The following is a 20,537-nucleotide window of genomic DNA, read 5'->3' as shown; positions in this document are numbered from 1 at the left end:
GCCATGGTCTGGCACAATCAGAGGTAGCAAACAGAGGAAATAGAGCAATGTAAAGACCTTAAATGAGATAAATAAAGGGGCATGGGAAGAATGCTCCAGGCAGGGGTAGTGAAAAGAACTATAGTATGTAGAGCTGGAAATGTATGAGTTATATTTAAAAGACAACGAAGAGAATAATACAACTGGAGTGAAATATAAGAACAGAGGTAGAAACATAATCCTTGAAATCCAGGTGCCAAACAGGATACTGGTGGTGGCTACAATACATTGGATGGTAATTAAATATGGCAAATATAACAGCAATAGTGGTTGATGCCATCATTAATGTCTAATATTTACCTGTTCCTGCTGTAGGTATTTACTGTTCTTTCTCATCGAATCACTCTTTAAATCAGTAAATTTTCATTGCCCACTATAATTCTCACAAGAATCCAAAATACTTGTTTTTACTTCCATTTTAAAATGAAAATACTGAAGCCCAATAGGACTAAGTAACGTGTAGAGTCACACAGCTAATTAATAGAGGAGTCTTGATTTGGGCCCATGCTGTTGGTCACAGCCTGCAGTTTCCCCCATGCTATCCCTTTACAGGGGTGGGCATATGGAAGTTGTTTGGAAAGGTGAAGACAGGATGTCATAACAGAGAGAATCTTGGAGGTGGGCAACTATTGCAATAGGCCAGGCACTGTAGTGGTAGCTTGTGGTGTGAGGAGAAAGGGAGGGAGGGAAAAGGAGGGAGAAGGGGAATAGCAAGGATGGTGGAAGGAGACGGTCATCATTATACAAAATACATTTTGAAGATGTGAATTTGGTGTCAACATACCTTATATACAAACAGAGATATGATAAATTGTGGTATAAAGGTGTATTAAGAATTGTAATGCAAAAAAAGAAAAAACAAGAGAGCTCATGTATAATGGCATAATTTGGCGTGAAAATACTTTATATACATAGCTACAAAAAAATTGTGCTGTGAATGTATAATTATGAATATAATGCATTCCACTATTGTCATGTATGTAATAAATAAATAAATAAATAAATAAATATGGCTTTCCACTATTAAAAAAAAAAAGAATATGTGCATCTAAAGGACAGAGTCCTTCAGGCTTGTTATCTTAGGAGACTTTGGCCTTGTTCTGACAATGCTGCCATTACTCAAAAGTATTGAGAACTCTTCCTTCAGGATTGTCTTCGACCACATGGGAAAAGTTCTAACTTCAGCCACCATGTCATTACTCAGCCTGATGACCCACCTGATTTTCCAAGCTTGATTCCAACTCACTTGTTTTAGAAAATGAAAACTGTTAAGGGACAAAGCTTGGCCACTCTTGAGGGCGAGCTCAGGTTGTTCTCACACCCAGGGGGACAGTTTGGATCATGTGGACATAAGGAAGTCCTGGTTTTGAACCCTGACTCAACCAATTCCTTGGCCAAGTTATTTAACTCAGTATGCTTCAGGTCCTTGAGCTGTAGAATGTATATTATGATTCCTTTCCTGGAGTGTGGTAGTTTTAATTAGGATGCTTTCAGCAGCAAATGAGAAGTCAACACAAATTGGCTTAAATAATGTAGAAATTTATTTGCTCACCTATGGATAAGTCCAGAGGTGAAGTGGGTCCCAGGAAGAATACAGCTGTGGCTGACTTCAGTTCTCTGAAGTTCTCTTGGCTCTGTCCTCTTCTAATGTCCAGCTTTGTCATCTGGCTGATCCTGTTTGCAGTTCTCAAGTCATTAACAACATCTAGGACAGTTTCCTTTCTTCTTTATTTCTAGTCTTTAAGAGAGAAAAATCTCTTTTAGAGTTGAATATTTACACTTTCCTTTCGTCTGTTGGGACCAACTTAGGACACATGCCCACCCATGGACCAGTGCTCAGTAGTGAAGGGCCATGTGTGAATTGGCTTAGCGCAGGGTAGACTGGGTGTTAAAAGGGATTAAATTGTATAATTCATAGGCATTATTTGGTCCACAGCTAATACTCAATGAAAGTTCGTTATTTTTCCTAATAATGAGGAGAGTATTCTTTGGGTAAATTACACATGCATGCCTGACATCCATCATCTATCTATCTATCTATCTATCTATCTACCTACCTACCTACCTACCTACCTATCTATCTGATATATTTATATATGTATGGAATGACTTCTCTTTAAGGTTTATCCTCATTCTCTTCTTTGATTCAGGGTCACACTCTTTCTTCTCACCAGAACAGACTACAGAACAGTGCACAAGCTGAGATGGTAGCCCCAGACTTGTTTAGTGCATGAGAGAAAAACAACAACAACAACAACAACTCTTGTTGTAAATGGAGACAGAAATTGGAACGTATGACCAGGTATGGAGTGCTGAGTGGGGGTTGGGAAAGAGGAGGAATCAGGAGAGGAGGCACCAAAATCGCATTGATTTTGCTTTTGCTTTATTCCTTCCAGCTCTTCTCCTGGTGCTATCTCTGTCTTCACATTAACTCATCAGGGCAGGGTGCTGGGATGATATTGGTGGCTCTTACGTGCAATTTGAAGAAAGTTTTAAACAGCTCATCCATCCAGGCATTTTTAGGACCCATTTCATCTTTATGTTATTTGGCAAGTAGCTGGGAAAGACCAGAACTGAGGCTTTACACCTATTTAGCACCTGGTTAAGCATCACTTGGCACCTGCCAAATGGGTCTCTACGTTTTAGGGGGAATTTGCACTGATTACTGTACTAATTAAGCAGAAGTCATTGCTACTCGCAATCATTAGGCTAAATCGGTTTCTGGGGAAAAGTCTTGATAAGCAGCTGCCCAGTTGAAGTGGATTTGAAGGCGCCCCACGCACATAGCTCATGCGTTAGCAGTTGCTCTCATGCTATCAGGTCCTTAATGTGACTGAACTCAGGGATAATTGACAGTCTCAATGCTGGGTGACATGGGTTGGGGAGTCTTAAAAGGTGAGATGCTCAAACTTAATTGAGGTAAATGATACTAAGTACTGAGCATAAAGGGCATGCCCAGGAGTGAGTAGATATTTCACACATGCTTAGGCCCACAGTTATCTTCTTTGTCATTTTTGTCTGCCCTGGTTCCTTTTCCTACCCCAGTGACCTTCAACTTACCCTTTAGGTTACTGGGAACATTTTGTAGACAATGTTTTTGTGCCTGGGGTATGGTAGACTCTCTGAACTTTGATACTTAGGATTTATGGGAACTTTTGCTGGAAAATTTGGGGGAGGAACATTGTGTGGGAGAGGGGTGGGGAGAGTATACAGCAATTGCTTTGATTTCTAAAATGTTGGGAGTGCTTGTGAGCATCTAAAGACTTTTCCATGGGCAACAGATTGTCATAAGAGACCAAGAACCTCTCAAAGAGCATCAGATCCTCTGCCTGAAGACAAGCAGTTTTGAATCAGGCACAAACTGCCTCTGAAGACTTATTTTTCTATCTTTTTTAATAACACAGCCACTGAGTTTTATAGAATATTGTGTTGGAAGTTAGAGAAATGCCAAACTGGATGGGTAGCATGAAAAATACAATGTGGCATAGAACCTTATCTATATTTGTGTACAAAATTTACTACTTTGAGATAAACTTAAAACATTGTACTGGCTATTTCTGAGATGCTAATGTGCATCATGAGGTCAGTAAATTTTCCCAACATTGTCTGTTTTCACAAGCCTTTCCTGGAATCCTGAGGGAGGTAATTTCTTTTGGAGGAGGAGGTAGATAGCTCCATGTTATTAAAAATTGTGATGATGTTTGGGGGCAATTGCATCTCACTTTCTGGAAGGTTGGAGAAAAGGAATTCAATTTGAAGCCAATGGAAAATTTCAAACATGGGTGCAATCCCATATAACAAATGCCACTGTAATGAACATCTCCACATCCCAGTGATTCCCAGTGGCCTATTTGTACCAGGCAGTATTCAATGAGGAAAAACTGCTCTAAATAAAAATGTGAATAATCCCTTGAAGTTTATTCTAATAGGAAACTATGGCTCCAAATCTTCAGGGGGCAGGGCTGAGAGTGATAAGAGATACTGCCTTGGAGAGCAGCCTCTGCCAGACAGTTTCCAAGGGGGTTATTTGAGAGTTTAGTGGCGAAGGAAAACCAGATAGAGGACCATGAGGACATGAGCCCTTTCAGAAACATTCAGATAGCTTGACATTTAATGAAGGTAGAGAAGCTCCAACCATCTAATTTTTCAAATTGAAGAGAAGGGTAATTTGGGAATGCTAGAGAATTCAGTACCATTTTGCTAGGGGCTCCCTTCCTATTAGTGTAATGCCTGGTGCCTGCTAGGGCTGCATTAAATAACTATTGTGCATATAAAGTGAGAATGAGCACAGAGTTGTCCTATAAATAGTAAAGTGCTACACAAAAGTTAGATACCATAGCTAATTATGTTAATGATTTATCAGGTTCATTTCCAGGGAGGCGATGGGATGGGACATGGATGAAAGATGATGCTGAAAACAAGAAAAGGGCACGGAGATGGAAAGGAGGGAATATGGAGACTTCTCTTCTTGTTATAGACTCTTGATTTTGGAGATGGAAAACATTTTCAAATGTTTTTCCAATTTTGTGACTAGCCCTTTCTTTGGAGTCTGGTAGTCAGGTAGTGAACTTCTGTGTCCAATCCAAAGAGCCACACAGCCCTGCAGTCTTTTTTTTATTCTCTGGTGTGAAAGACACACATAGATGGCCCAAGATCTCATTTTCTCTTGCTTCTGGCACCTTCACAGAGTTCTGGCTCAGTTCTGAGTCAGCTCAGTGGAGAAGCAAGCCACAGGGATTTGAAGGCCCCACCCCTAACAAGGCTGTTGTACACCAGGAAGCTCGAGTTATTCAGTAGTCACAAAGCTGTTCCGTGGCCCTATAAATGAGAGAGCATCAAGGTGCGCCCGTCAATGGCAACCTTGCATGGAGCACATGGCCATCTGTGCTTGGCCTGCGCTGTGGGGTGGAGAGAGGTCTGTGGGTTACATGTGTTCCACTGCTTCTCTGCAGGTCAGTTTCCCTCCAAAAATCCATTTTACATCAGTACCACACGATCCCTTTGATCCTTGGAATTCAGGTTCTTTTTGAAATGAGGTTCAGGTTTTCTAGGCACCTGAAATGGCAGGGGTGCAATTCTCCTGCCATGAGAGATTAATAATAAAGAGAACTTTTCCTTTGGAATAGACAGACATGACTGGTTAGCAAGAAGGGTGGAAAGATAAAAGGGAAGAAAAGTAGATGCAACTTTCAAAAAAGCCCCATACCAATCTGTCCCTTGACAGGAATGCCATTGGCAGTATCTGATATTTCCTTCCCACTTCCAGAAGCTTCCTAGAGCTGCCAGGCTGCTCAGGGCAGGATTATTTTCTGCTTATTGCCAGGGAAAATGAAGATGGGGTTGCTGAGGGAAAAAAAAAAAAGATTCTCCCTAGCTCCTAAATGAGGACATAATGAAAGATGTCCCTGGAGAGGAAGGGCAGGCTGGTGCACTACAGGAAGACCCACGACAGCTATGGACACAGAGGCTGGAGCGACTGCCTATTTCTTTCAGAAAGTGCTCTTTGGAGTCTGGTAGTCAGGTAGAGAACTTCTGGGAGCCTGCCTGAGGCCTGTGGACAGATGGCCTCCCACCTCCTGCTGGGGAAGCTCCTTATTCTGGTTGGGTGATGCGGCTGTGCTGTCTCAGGAGGATTATCTAAAGTAAGCACAGAAGAAATTGATTTATTTTACTGCTGAAATGCTGCCTTCCTGCAGATGGAAGGTGGCAGCTCTTGATCCAATATTATCGATTTGCTGCAGCTGGTCTGCTGAAGTCGTAGAAAAACTCCACACAATTGGCTACCCAAGGAAGCGGAGAGGTGGCTCAGCCAGACAGACTCAGTTGGGTTCGGTCAGGTGTGGGTTGAGCAAGTAGGTCTTCGGTAGCTCAAAAAAGAAGATTTTTCTCCCTGGGTTTGGTCCCTGTCTACACAGTACTGTGGTTCAGATTTTAGCCTGGGAGTCAGTCAGCCTTGGCTTCCAAGTTTCCCTCCTCATTTATTAACTGTATATACTTGATTGCATATTTAACCTCTTTTTCATTCATTTTTGAATGAAAAAAAATTTAAATGAACACCTGGAAAATCTCTGCACCTTTATATACCTGTGAAGTAGGTTTGACCCCATTTATGTCTTGGATATGTGAAAAGAGCCAAAGATACAGATGGGAGTGAGGTGGCCTGACTTTCTTCTCTGTCGTGGTGGCACATGTCTGCAATCCCAGTGGTTTGGGTCTGAGGTAGTAGGATAGCAAGTTCAAGGCCAGCCTCAGCACCTTAACAGAGCCCTAAGCAACTTAGCAAGACCCTGTCTCAAAACAAAAAAATAAAAACAGACTGGGGATGTGTCTCAGCATCCCTGGGTTCAATCCTAGTGCCAAATTGGGGGAGGGCAGAGTCTGGAAGCAGCTAAATGCTCTGCCTAGAACAGTAGGACAGCTGTCACCTGAGAAAGGCCCCAGAATAAATGACAGCAAGATCGGTAAGGAGAGCAGGTCCAGGCAGAGCTTTAGGGCACTCTTGTTTTGATCAATCAATGACCTGTCAGGGAACTGGGTCGGGTTTCCTCTGCCTTTGCCTCCAAATCAGCTTTGCCTCTTCAAATAGAAATAAAGGGCAGCTCTGGACACCTGAAGTTAGCCCTTTAGGCCTCTCCTTATCCATGTCTGCTTTCCCAGGGCAGTTTGCTGAGCTGTCTGTCTGTTAGCACTGTTCTCTTGCCAAGTCCCTTCCTAGGCAGCCTGGTGCCATGGTTGCAATGTGCCAAGGTTCCAGGTACACTCCAAAATCATAGTTACAGTCATGTACCTCATTACAATCTTTGATCAACGATAAACTTCATATCTGATGAGAGTTCATTGAGATTATATCTCCTAGTGATGTGGTAGCTGTCTTAGTTTGTGTAACTACATTTTCTGATGTTGGCACAATAATGAAATCAGCTAATGATGCCTTTCTCAGAATGTATGCCCATCAGTAAATGATGCATAACTGTACTTCCAGTTAAAAATGACAGTTAAACCCATTCCTCTCTTCTTCTTCCTGAAACCTCATGAAAATGCGTGCCAAGGATTAAAAACCCCAAAGATAGAGGAAATGTGAGACACTATGAAAGAGGTCAACCCATTTTTGGAGGATGGAAAGCAAATGAAGGAGGAGCTACTGATTCAGAGGGGGAAGCTGTAACTTCAGTGTCCCCAGGGAAGGGCAAGGATGAGAACCAAGATGATGGCCTGCAAGGTCCAGCAGGTGGGCTTGACACATGGGATCAGGCCAGGCCTTTGTTTGAAGTCTGTCTAGGTTCAATTAGAACCCCAGGTCTCTCCTGGATCCAGGCAGAGGTGATAACTGTCCTCCTCCCCTCTGTTTAGAAATTGGACCTGGAGAGGCTAGGTTCAGCACATGAGGACATCATACACCGGAAGTAGTGGGGGTAACACACAGACTGGCTATGCCGTTTCTGAGGGTGGGGGCTTTCACCTACCTTCTTTGTTCTGCTATCCCAGATGCTGACAGCCAGGACCTGAGCCCTAGAGTAAAGGTGGCTTCTACTCCAGGGAGACTGAATTGGAATTGGTTACAGATCCTGAAGTTTGAGGACCCCTTAAACCTTAGAAATTGATATGCCATGCTGAGGCATTCTGAATTTCTCATCTATTTAAAAATTTTCAGGAATTTAACTTTGAACTCAACTCAAACTGCACCACTCCTGTGGTGGGTAGAGACTGAAATCTTGGTTCAATTTTTCAGCCTTAGCTGAGCTATTTAAGTGTCTGCCCTGCTTATGCATGGTTCAGGAGGCAGCCAGAGATCAGGTGGGAGTTTATTCATAGAATATAGGGCTTTCCCTTTCTGGCACTTTCCTTTCTGGATAAAGTATTTCACAGTTTTGCTCTTGCCCAGTACTCAAAATATTTGAGCCAGTAAGCCTGTAGGTGTCTGTTAGAATGTTTGCCCTCTGCTTGGAGATGAATGGGACTTGTTTTCAGGCTAGAAAAAAAAAAAAAAGGAGAAATGACCCAGCACTTCCAAATGTCAATTTGTCTCTGACTTCCAGATACTCTTCAGTGCCTTCAGGAAGTTTTTTTGTTTGCTTGTTTGATTGATTTTAAAGTTCAGGATTATAGTAGTTTTCGGAGTGGGACAAGGTGGGAGATTGGTCTGGTAAGAGTTGATTGTTGGGGCTGGGGTTTTGGCTGAGCGGTAGCTCACCTAGCACATGGGAGGCGCTGGGTTCAATTTTCAGCACCACATAAAAATAAATTAATAAAATAAAGTATTGTGGCCAACTACAAGTAAAAAAAAATTTAAAAAGAGTTTATTGTTGATTGGAGCTAATTTTTGGTAGCCATTACTTTTTTAAACTTATATTTTCTCATCCCCTTTCTCCATCTTTTAAATATGAAAGAACAGTTAAGGACCAGCAAAAGTTTGAGGAAATCATGCAATATGAGAGATAGGGAAATATAAACAAAACTTTAAAATGGGGGAAAATTTGGGAGACAGATGCTCAGACAAAACAGAGGTACTGTCCAAGAAGAATAAAGTACAAAAAAACAACTCTCCACAATAATATTTGCAGAAAGACAATAAATATTTTACCTGTATATCAAAAGCGGGCTGCTATTTTAAAAATAAATTTGGAGGACCAGAAATGTCTTATAAATTAAAAAATAGCATTACACACATGCTAAATAGTGAAAGAAATTGACTAGAAAGTAAAGCAAAACGATAGACATGAACATTAAGAAAGAAAATATAAGAATCAACCTAAGAAGGCTAATATCTGACTAACTGAAGCTCTAGAAAGGAAGAATAGAGAACCAGGAGAAAAAGATCTTTTCAAGGAAATAACACAAGAATGTATTCCTGAGGTGAGTACCCTAAATATCTAGAGTCTAGATCAGAGTTGGTAAACTATGACCCATAGGCCTGTTTTGTAAATAAAGTTTTATTGAAACACAGCCATGCTAATTTGCTTCTATGTAGTTCATGGCTAGAGGATAGAGTTGGAAAGTTAAGAGAGAAACTGTATGGCCTACAAAACATAAAATATTTACTATCTGGTCCCTTATAGAAAAAGGTGCTCACTGCTGGTTCGAACGATGAGATCCCTCCATTGACCAACACCATGAATACAAGAAGACGCAGATATAAGGACATATTGTGAATTTTCAGTACACCAGGAGTAAAGAGAAAAATCTTGAGATTCCAGAGAGAAAAGAGAGTCACGTAGAAAGAATCAGAAATCAGAATGGGATTGAACTTCTCAAAAGCAATGGTGGAAGTCATAAGAAAGTGGAATGATACTTTCAGGATTCTGCAGGAAATAAAAAAAAAAATTAATCTGGAACTTAATCCAGTATAAAGATGAAATAAAGGTGTTTTCAGACAGCGACATCTCAAAGATTGTACTTCTAGTCTTCTTCAGAGGATATGCCTCAGCACAATGAGGGAGTAAACCAAGAAGGAGGAGGACATGGAAGCCTGTGCGTAGGACAGTGGTGGGAGATCCTGAGGATGCTGCCGGGCTCTAGGCCCAGAGAGCAATGGGTCCAGGCTGAAGGGCTGCGGGTGGGTGGTCATCTGGGAAAAATACAGGGAACTGAAGCTTGTCTGTGTGCTGGACCAAGTAAAGGAGAACACAGACCATTAAGGGTTTAGAAGCATTTGGGGATGGTTATTTGGTAAACTAAACAGATCCACCAAAAGTGCAATTATTCCATGGGAAAGATTGCATGATAAAGTATAACTGCAGCACTGACTCACCAGTGGAGAATATTTACACAATCTGCCTGGTGGCTGAGTGGTCCCCCTCCTGCTTTGTGATCTGAGAAACATTTCATCCCACTAGTTCCTTCAGCCCTGGGGGAGGCAGGAACTGGAGAGATTGGCCTCTGTTTGGTCTTTCAGCAATTCTAACGCTTTCTACCTAAAACCCTATATGAAATTTCCTTCTATTGAATGATCTGGCATGGGTTTGTGGAGCCTGACGGTCTCTGAAATTGATAAAGCAAGAAATAGCACAGGTAGGCATTGAGTTAGAAATATGGAAGTAAACACCAAGGGTAAAAAACGACAATGGAAAGAGTGGAAAGTCTGCTATTGAGGAAAAGAACTTGGTGCTGGGAGATGAGAGAGATATGTTAGGGAAATGTTATTGTTGGTTATGTCTTTTATAACATTATTTGACTTAAGCTAGATACATATATTATTTTGAAAAACAAAAGCAAAAGCAAAAATTCACTGAGAACATTTGTCAACCTCAAAACCAGGGTAGTCATCAGGTCTCATATTCCCACAGATGAAGCTATGAGCAAGTTAGAGATTTAGGTGGGTGTGGGATCCTCTGAGCCAACTAGGTAGGTGTTAGTAGGAGACAAAAATTGCTCATCTGCTAAAGGTGGCTGGGCCATCTGGTCATCAGTACAGGTGTACCCCACCACAAGCCAACCTCAGCCCAAGGCAAAGGACTGGAGTGCCCCTCCTCAGAAGGAGTTATGATGCTGGTGAAGCGCACGGACCATCCTCATTATAGCTACAGACAAAGGCACTGGGCAGGATTAAAGCAACATCACTTTAAAGTTGAGAGACTTCCACTAGAGGCAGTTCCCTTAGCTTTCCTTATGCAATCTAGATCTTATTTCACCATTCAGAGTTCTACTTTTTCCTGTGAGGACCAGAGATACCTTATTAAAAAGTATCATCTTTCCATAGTGTAGATATTAATACTTCATCAGAAAAATAGCTAGTAAATATTTTTTCCCATTCTGTAGATNATATATATATATATATATATATATATATATATATATATACACACACACACACACACACACACACACAATGGAGTTATAGTCAGTCACAAATAAAAATGAAATTATGTCATTTTCAGGAAAATAGATGGAACTTGAGAACATTACTTTAAACAAAACAAGGCAAACTCAGAAGGTCAAGGGTTTTCTTTCATACGTGGAAGCTAGAGAGGTAAAGGAAAAGAAAGGTGGGGAGATCTCATGAAAATTGAAGGGAGATCAGGAAAGGAAAGGGACCAGTGGGGATAGATAAGAGGAGAGAAAGGGGAGTACTAGGGAATGATATTGGCCAAATTATATTGTTATATTGTGTGCATGTACAAATATGTAAACAAATTCTATCATTAGACACATATATAATGTACCAATAAAAATATGCAGATTAAAAATATAATTCTGAAAAAAAAGTATCATCTTTCCAAATGAATATTCATTTCTTCTTTCCTCTTCTTTTTTCCTCTCTAACTCAAGACCCTCAGCTCTTTCTTGTCTCCTGGTTTTGAAACAAGTTCCAGGAAGTTTCCTAATAAAGCCTACTCCAAGGTTCTGTAGCCAGCCTTTAATAAAACTCCAAGGAATTGTGGCATTTCAATGAACCCCACACCTTTATTTTCCATATAAGGGGTGCAGTGGGAAGATCAAGGCTGTAGTCTTTCTCTCTCTCTTACACACACACACACACACACACACACACACACACACTTGCTCCATGGATATTTCCTTTCAGTCCCTCTGCCCTACAGCATCTCTTTTCAACTCTGTCACAGATAGAATTATATTAGCACAGTGAGCAAAGACCTTGAGGCACAAGAGCTGATGGGATAATTTATGGAAATGCAATTTATCCTTGGCAGAGGGAAAAAAAACCCAAAAACCAGAAAAGGCCTGGCTGCTGTGGTTTGCTCTGGAAAGGGGAAAGGGCTGTGGATTCTACAGGATTTTGGAATACTCTACTTAGGTTCTTATGTTTTGAGTTTTGCTGGAGAAGTGACATGGGGTCTTATGAAGCTCTGAGAGGAAATGTCTCCTTTCAAAGCTTCCACTGGTTCTTGGTATAACTACAGGGTCAGGGAGATGAAGAGACATGTTACTGGATTTTTGGTTTTAAAAGACAAGGCTTTGGGCCAGGTGAGGTGGCACATATCTGTAATCCCAGCAACTTGCGGGGGAGAGGCAGGAGGATGGGGAGTTCAAAGCCCCTCAGCAAAAGAGAGGCCCTAAGCACCTCAGTGAGACCCTGTCTGTAAGTAAAATACAAAATAGGGCTGGGAATATGGCTCAGTGGTTGAGTGCCCCTGAGGTCAATCCCTGGTTACCCCACCTCCCCAAGAAAAAGCAAGGCTTTGGTACACTTTGGAAGAGAAAGATCATAACAAAGGGTCCCACCTCCTCTGCTCCAACAGAATTTAGTCTCCCCCACCTAATTCTGCCACCCCTTATCTGTCAGAATGAGAACCAAGACCAGGGGTGGCCAGAACTCCAGGGAGAGGGGAGATGGGAGAACCAGTCCCAAGCACCTGAAAGGATATTGGAGCTTGGGTGGGAACTGTCCACAATGGGGTCTCTGTGGCAGGAATGGTCTGGAGACTCAATTTTCAAGGGGAATATGTTCCTGACCAGGGCTATAATCCTCTTCTGCTGTTGAGAAAAGGTCAGCTTCACACAGCAGCATTGGATTAGAGATGTTGGAGGGGGTAAGGGAGGCAGGGGCCAATATCCATTTTAGTAAACAAAGAGCAAGAGAAAAGAAGTGGCCAGTGTGGTGGCCACTTGTGTTGGATCTCCGAGTGAGCTGGTGATCTTCACTGTGAAAATGGAAGCACCTTCTCCCCCGAGTGCTCAGGAACATTAGGGAGAGAGATGGTCATGCTGCTATTCATTCTTTCATTGCTCCAACATGTAATGACTTCTGTCTACTAGGCACTGTCTGGTCCCTGGAGACACTGAAGGAAACCAGAATATAACTCCCCAAAATATGAAGAATTGTGGAGCTGGAGACAATTAAGGTGCAGGGCAGCTCTTTGCCTTCTCTCTGTTTTTGCCTGAAAGCAAAGACAGATTTACAAAGACAAAGCTCTTCCTACTGCCCCCCAAGGAAGGACAGAAGGCACATTCTTTTGCAACCCTTATCAGCCCTGAGATGGCACCAGAGGAATCTGGGAGCAGCCTTCCCTCCTTCCCACCCCTTTCCTGCCTTTGGAAACCTGGGACTATTTTTACTTGGTCTTATCACCTCTAAAGTGTATATTGTTCTGTTAGACACACTGTGCACCGCCTGCATTAATAAACTTGCTTATTTTTTGCTTGTTAATTTCTTTCGTTACAGAAGTCTATCCTGACTATGAATTTATGAGCATTGGTGGCAGGGGGATGCAATTTTTTTTTTCTTCTCTTCACACAGGAGTAAACCAGACAAAGTCCTTGCACTCACTTGTTTTTCTGAAATTGATTTATGTACCTTTTGTTTTACCAGCCCCTCTTTAAAAGGTATCCTTTCATCTAATTAATCCCACAGGCTAGACTCAGGCCACCAGCCCTCTAAGGTAAGGTCATAGGAACCAGAGATACTTCTGGTGGCTTCATCAGTGATGGCCATTTATTATTGGGTGCTACACGCCAGGCATCTTGTCAAGCCCCTTACGTATCTAATATACATGTGACAATGTAGGGAAAGAAAATATTTTCTTTAACCCCCAGAAGCTCTTAGTTGGAATAGACTCTGGTAACAAAACACAGATTAGTGAGAGATAAACAAGAAATTTTTAATATGTGTATTTCATATACACATGGGAGGGACCCAGGGAACGAGTAGTTCTCAAAAAGTTGGCTTTGATTTCTAGCGCATCTTTCAACAAAGAACAGTAAATTTTTAGAGAAGGGACATGATAAAAGAAAAAAGCTTTGAGTCTCTTGGGGAAGCAACTTGTGGGAAGGCAAATAAATAGCAGATAAAGGCTAATTAGTAAAGTATATTAATGCTGATTCTCTGGTACCCATTCCAGGCAGATAAGGGTCTAAAGTGGTCTGCAGTGGTTAACCTTTGTTCTTCCTGGTAGAAAGAGGGTCAGGATACTTGTGGACTTTGGAAACCAATGTCTTGTTTCTAGGCAAATAGAGGGAGGGCAGAGAGCTTCCTTGAGTCTTCTGCTCAGCAGTTCCATGTATTTGAGTGGCATATTCTGGTCCCCACAATGACCTCTCTGTTTGTCTGACTCCAAAGCTCTTTGCTGGACTGTGCTACCATCACTCAGATATAAGCACCTTAAAAGTTTAACTGACTTTCTGATTCAAGTACTTCTGACCCAGTTGGTAGAGGGTATTTTAGAATTCACATCTTTTTTTTAAAAAAAAAAAAAAATCCTTGCCCCCAGAGAAATTTTTTGGTTTTCTTTAGATCCAGTATGCCTAGGCTTAAATAACATCTTGTTAAAACATTTAATTTCAAATGTTAAGACACACCCTTTCAAACTCTAATCTCTTGTTTACCTATCTCTAGAAAGTACTTTCTGGGCTGGTACCAACATTAAACATGTTCATACACAAGAGAATAGATCTTCAAACACAGACAATGAGATTCCAGTCCCCACAGAGTCTCCTGAAGGTCAGATGGGGGAGGTGGAATCTGACATGGCCTAAAAATCTCATGAAAAATGTCCCCATGCTTATTAGGATATAACTAAGGCCATCTCAAGGGACCATCCCAGAGAAATCCCTGGGAGAAAGAAAAATGCTAATTTCTTATTCCAATTACCAGTATGCTCTTTAATTCAAATGAAATGCCCCCAGTGTGCTACATGCTTTATGAGATGTATCAAAAGACATGCCCCCAACCCTCAAGGGACTTCTATCAAGAAAAGATTTGACACATGCTGGGGCTATAGAGGGTCAGACAAGTAATATGAAGGCAAAGGAGAAGGACGCTTGAATCTTTTTTTTTTCCTATAGCAGAGTCCAAAGAGACTGAACCCTGATTAGCCTTTCTTCTGCTTTATGGAATGTCTTGCTGTGGCTGCAGAAATAGAGAGGATGGAATAGGAGTTTTGCTTCTTTTACTTTAGGGTGCACAAATTCACCCTGAAATCAAGCCTTCAATTTTCAGTGCCTTTGAGATAAGTAAAAGCCACATTAGGCTCAAGTTTTTATTATAGCCAATTTCCCCTCCTACTAAAGTGTCTCAGAAATTTATGAGGAAACCGATCTTTTTGAGTAACTGACCTGGCTCATTCTCTGCTGCAGGGGATGAAGACTAGGGAGTCCGGAGGATACTGGTTTACCAGGGTCTGCTAGAATGAGTTGTTTCACCTGGTTTGTTTTTGTGACGGGGGCTTTAGCTATTGCCTAGGTACCCATAGAGGATTCGGCATATACTTCAAAATATGGCATCCTGACATTTTGATATTTAAAGCTGAAGGAATTTGAGAAATGGCACATCCAGGAAGAATTCTGCAAACTTCCCCTGAAAGAGATCATAAGACACTCATGTGAAAGAAGGCTTCCCTCTGCCTGGAGGAAAGGATTCCTAAATCCAAAGATGGAGGGATGCCAAGAGGAATCTGGGTGGACTGGCCTTGCCAAGTGTCCCCCAGCTCATACTCCTTTGTCCAATCACAGTTTTTCTGTGACTTTACTCTTCATCAAACGGAGTACAAACATACTCAAGCTTTGCAACTTTTTTAGGTCTTCATTTCCTTATGAAGGGTTTTGTGCTATGAAACATTTATGTTGAACACATCTGTTTTTATCTGTACTCCTCTGTTGATCTGTTTTTTTGTTACAGGTGCCCCAGATGAGAAGCTGGAAAAGTGGAAGGAAAAGATGTTTCTTTCTTCCCTATAGTTTCTGGTGACTGCAAAAAGATAATCAAAGGTTGGGACACCCCATTTACCACAGAAACTGCAGATGAGGTCTGGGACAACTGACCAAAAGCCAGCAGAATGCAAGAATTCTTAGTAAGTCAGCTTCTTGGATCTCTGTAGCACCAGGTTGAGAGAGGAAAGTCAAAGTTTCTCCCTGTGCATTCCTTTTCAAATTTAGGTTTGTAGGAGGTAACCATTTGTAAGAATTAGTTCCTTTGGATTGTGACTTTGGTAAACTTGGTTTTAGTTATCCATTGATTATTGAAGGAAAATATATATTTTTCCCCTTTGCATCAATTTACTTGAATACAGCCATGTTAAGTGTAAATGTGTCAGTTGATATTACATATTTTAGTAAGGCTACAAATAATTTAAAACTCCATTTAAAGGAGAAAATATTTTAAAAGGGGTAAAATTATGACTCTTATACAAATATAGAATGAACACATGCCAAAGATTTTTTTTAACTCATTAATTAAAGAGGAAACTGGTAAGATATTACAGTCAATTCAAAGGAAAATCCAAGAAAAAATATATATGTAATTAGGAATACTAAAATGAATTTGCTTAGAAGAGCAAAACTGTGGAAGAGCAATTGCACCTCTGCCAGATGGAATTCATTTGCATGTTTATGGATAAGAGTCATTTGCTTTGCTGGAAGTTACATATAATTTACACAGTTGTAAAATAACTCAACAACACTGAAAGGTGCAAAGACAAAATAGAATCAGATAGCCTGGAAGAGTATATAGAAAATACCTAGTTTTCCACTAGAGACAATTGGTTGTTTTAAAGTCTTTCAAGTAATTTTCCATTTATGCTACAGTGGTTTAAACTAGTAAGTTAATTTTTCTCATGCGCCAGGAATGATATTGAGATAGAATGATATTGAGATTCATATAATATATATATATATATATATATATATATATATATATATATATATATATNTTGATTAGTACATTCACTGGTGGGAACAAGTTAGTTCAAGAGGGGGATACATTTGAACTGATTGGTTTCGGCTGGGAGGGGTTGCAAGAGTGTATATGCTAACAAGATGACTGATAGCTGGGATGGCTGGTGAAATTTCAGCAGGACCATTAATCTCTGACCTCCCACCTTTGGGAAGGGGAGTAAGGTTTAAAGTTGATTGCCAGTGTCCTATGATTAAAGCAATCATGCCTACATAAGGCCTCCATAAAACCCCAAAGGATTTAGAGAGCTTCTGGATTGCTGAATGCATACAGGTACCTGGAGGATGGTGTGCCCTCCACCCCACCCCTATGTCTTGCTCTGTGCATTTCTCCATGAGGCTGTTCATCTGTATCCTTTGCAATATACTTCATAATAAATGGGTAATGATAAATAAATCTTCCTCTGAATACTTTGAGCAGCTCTAGCAAATCACTTGAGTCCAAGGTATATGTGTGGTAGCGGGCAAGGTAGGTAGGTCATGGGAACCCTGATTTATAACCAGTCCATCAGAAGTATAGATCACAGGTGGGATTTGTTGGCATCTGAAGTAGGTGGCAGTTTTGAGGGACTGGTATCGTCTCCAGTGTCAGAATTGAATTTAATTATAGGCCGTACAGCTGATGTCCACTGGAGAATTTGGTGTCAGAAGTGCTGTGTTGAGTGAATGTATAAGAAAGTCGAGTAGGAAAAGCATTTTTTCTCTGTATTTCTGAAGTAGTCCAAGGCTGGTGCCAAGATAGTACACCCAGTGGCATCAGGTCAGTCTCTTTCTATGCTGCTTTTCATCTTTAGTTTCATTCCCTGGGCTGTGTGATAGCTGCTCTGCCTCCAGGCAGCTCTTTCTAATTCCAGGCAGGAAGAATGGGAAAGTACCCTAGTTCTTCTTCTGAGAGTTTCTCTTTTTATTTAGGAAGGGAAAACCTCCTAGAGAATCATATGGCCACCCCTAGCTGAGACAGAATAGGAAGGTGAATATTCTGGCTGTTTGTCCTCTATAGTAAAAGAAAACAGGAAAAGGGGGAATCCAGTCGTTTTTAAGAAGTCAGTTTATATTTACCAGAGTATACCAAATCACTCATTTTAAGATGGGGGTTCTAAAAACAATTTCTTTACTTTGAACTATAGATAAGCTTTTATTTATTATTTTTTAAAATATATTATTTTATTCTTTGCCTTTGCCCCCTATGAATAGGCCAGGGGTATGCATAGTTAGCTCCTCTTTGAGAACTAGTTTCAGTAGTGTTAGCCTACTAACCCAAGACAAATTTAAATTGAGTATATGCAACTAATTACATGTGTAATGATCAGGCTACAAAATGTGAAGCTTAAATATAAAAGCCCAACCTGCTACTGGGAGGATTCTGATCCAAAGCTCCAGGTTCAGAAAAGTCCTCTGACATGCTGTGTTATTTGGAGAGAGAGGTATAAGAAGTTGAACTGAAGTATGGAAGGAAATTTTTTCCTTCACTTTTGTATTTTTTTAGGAGTAAAAATTGAATCTGAAAATATGACAGCTAGAAGCTTTGTGAATGTAGGTGGAATTTGTAGCAATGGAATATTTGAAGTGTTGTGTTTGATCCAGGAGGGTTATTCTCTCATGCCTTTTCTTTTAGATTTTCCATTCTTTTTGATAAGAAAACAGGTCCGGATGTGTGAGCTACATGTTCCTAGATAGTGCTTAGGAAAGTCTTACCTGTTCTTTGGAGTAGCTCCCCACTCCCCTCTGGGAGCAGAAAGACTCAATCTCATTTACATGTGTCAGTGCAATTATCTACTTCCAAATTTCTCTTCTGCATTTCTTTGCCTTTGCCCCTATGAATAGGCCAGGGGTATGCATAGTTAGCTCCTCTTTGAGAACTAGTTTCAGTAGTGTTAGCCTACTAACCCAAGACAAAGTCTCAAATGATATTTGGAGGGGTAGATCCAAGATTGTCTGCTCAAAAGTCAATACTTGGAGTGCAAGAGTTGGAGGGAAGGAAATCAGATTTATTCAAGGGCTGACCCTGAGAAGATGGAGGGGGCTTCAAAGCTCCGTCCTGAAGAAACTCAGGTACACAAAAGGGCTTTTATAGAGAAGGAAAGGAGGTGGTGGGGGGATAATGTACAGGAAGGTTGCATGCTGAATGGAGTCCTGGTCATGCAGGACACACAAATCAGAATGGACCTTGACCTCCTGGGGCTAGTTACCAACATATTACTTTTCTGCAAGTTAAACATCATAGCAATTTACATGCTCTTTGTTGGTTGATGCACAGAATTAATGAATGAGGAGGGGGATAACACATTCTGATGATTTCTGAAGGTCACCAGATGTTCCTCTTCTGTAAATCTGAAGAAAGATTATTTAGCAGTTAACATCTTAATCCTTTAGGTGCAGCTTTTCTTTTGAATTCAGAATGCCAGGCAAAGGCAGGGGAAGTACCTCTGCAAAAGGCAACTCCCCAGCGAGCAGCTCCTGTTAAAGGGAGATTATAACTATGATTTACTGGGTGTTACTATCTAGGTGTTGAGAAGCAATTCCCTATGTTTTACACCAGTTGATACCTCTTCACTCGGGAAAGTGCTAAGGGTTGTGTGACCATGGGAGGTTAGATGTGCAGCTCCTTTCTGTGTGGAAGGCTGAACTGTCATCCTTGCCTGGTGTGACCCGTGATGTTGCTGATGGTCTTTCCCATGGAACAGCTGTCATCTTCCATAGCTCTTTTGTCCTTGATTCTCTTCCTGCTATGTAAATCCCATCAGCTCCCAGTTCTAGTTTTCAAATTTCAAATTTCCCCCCTATTCTATGTAGCAGTTTTCTCTCCCTTTTGCTGTATGAGAGGAAAAACAAAACCAATACTTTTTTTTTCTTTTACATGTCTAGATTCTTGATTGGGTCTCTGTAATAAAGGGCAGATTAATAAGAGAAAAGCAAACAGAAGTTTATTAACATGAATATCTCATATTTATGTGGGAGAAACTCAGAGATGAATAACTCAAAAGGGTGGTCAAAATTTTGGGGTTTAGATTTCAACAAAGAATAGGATCTTTGGGGCTTCTGGGTAGGGGAGGCAAGTTATGGGAAGGTAACCTGGAAAAGTAGGATAAACAAGAGTAAGTTTCATTATGCAGGTTTACGATTCTTTTTCATTAATAAGAGTCTCCTGGTACTGAATGAGGAACACCCTTCTGAATGGAGATTTTCTTTATAAATGTAAAATTTTCTTACAAAACCTCTGCCACCAGAACTTTTCCTGTATCTGCTGAAAAAAATATTTCTCAAAGTAATCAGCTCAAAATACCCTTATGGCAAATATCCATATTTTAGAGTGGCATATTCTGGTCTCCTACATTCTTGTGCCTTTTCTTGTTTTAGAATTGATTTTTCTGTTTTTTTCAAAGGCCTGCTCTTTTTTTTTTTTTTTCCCAGCTTCCCTCTTCTTTCCTCTCAAAGTGAAATCAGGAGAACAGTCTCCTCAGGAAACAGACTCCCTGTTTCTGGGAATTCCTGCTTTTTAGAAGCAAAACCAAAGCTTTACTTCAAAACATCTATAGTCACAGCTAGTGGCAGAGGCCTGCAGGGGTCTGAACTGCTGCAGTTCAAAGGCTGTCTGCTGATTAGCACCCTGAAGCGAGCAGGGAAAATATCCCTCAAGGCTTTTAACCTTCTGTGTGGGGACCATAATCCAAATCGTCCATTTACATTTTGATGAATAATGTGGAGCTGCAGAACCCTTAGCTCTCTGGGGAATGTCAGTGACAATGTGAAAAGGGTAAAGAGGAGTTGCTGATTGGAGAAGTTGTTGAGCTCCTCTACTGCCACAGCCACTGCCACAGCCACAGTGAACACAGTTATGGCCAACATTTGTCCCAAGGCACCCACGAGCAAGTGGG

General features: G+C 41.0%; 1 long non-coding RNA gene across 11 annotated transcripts in view; it reads left to right on the top strand.

Annotated features, from left to right (window-relative positions):
• Nucleotides 1-20,537, top strand: part of LOC125615215 — a 284,873-nt gene that overhangs the window by 90,258 nt on the left and 174,078 nt on the right. For 9 of the 11 annotated variants that reach the window (XR_007345745.1, XR_007345749.1, XR_007345748.1 and 6 more), the window contains 3 exons: nucleotides 2,190-2,341; nucleotides 9,096-9,507; nucleotides 15,611-15,782. This is a non-coding gene — a long non-coding RNA (uncharacterized LOC125615215). Of the gene's footprint in view, nucleotides 1-2,189; nucleotides 2,342-9,095; nucleotides 9,508-15,610; nucleotides 16,215-20,537 lie in introns of those variants that run through there. The other 2 variants (XR_007345746.1, XR_007345744.1) reach the window with 2 other exon arrangements.

This window comes from Marmota marmota, unplaced genomic scaffold (genome assembly GCF_001458135.2).
Source record: "Marmota marmota marmota unplaced genomic scaffold, marMar, whole genome shotgun sequence".
Classification (NCBI taxonomy): domain Eukaryota; kingdom Metazoa; phylum Chordata; class Mammalia; order Rodentia; family Sciuridae; genus Marmota; species Marmota marmota.
The sequence above is the reverse complement of the archived record's forward strand: the minus strand, read 5'-3'. Positions and strand labels throughout refer to the sequence as shown.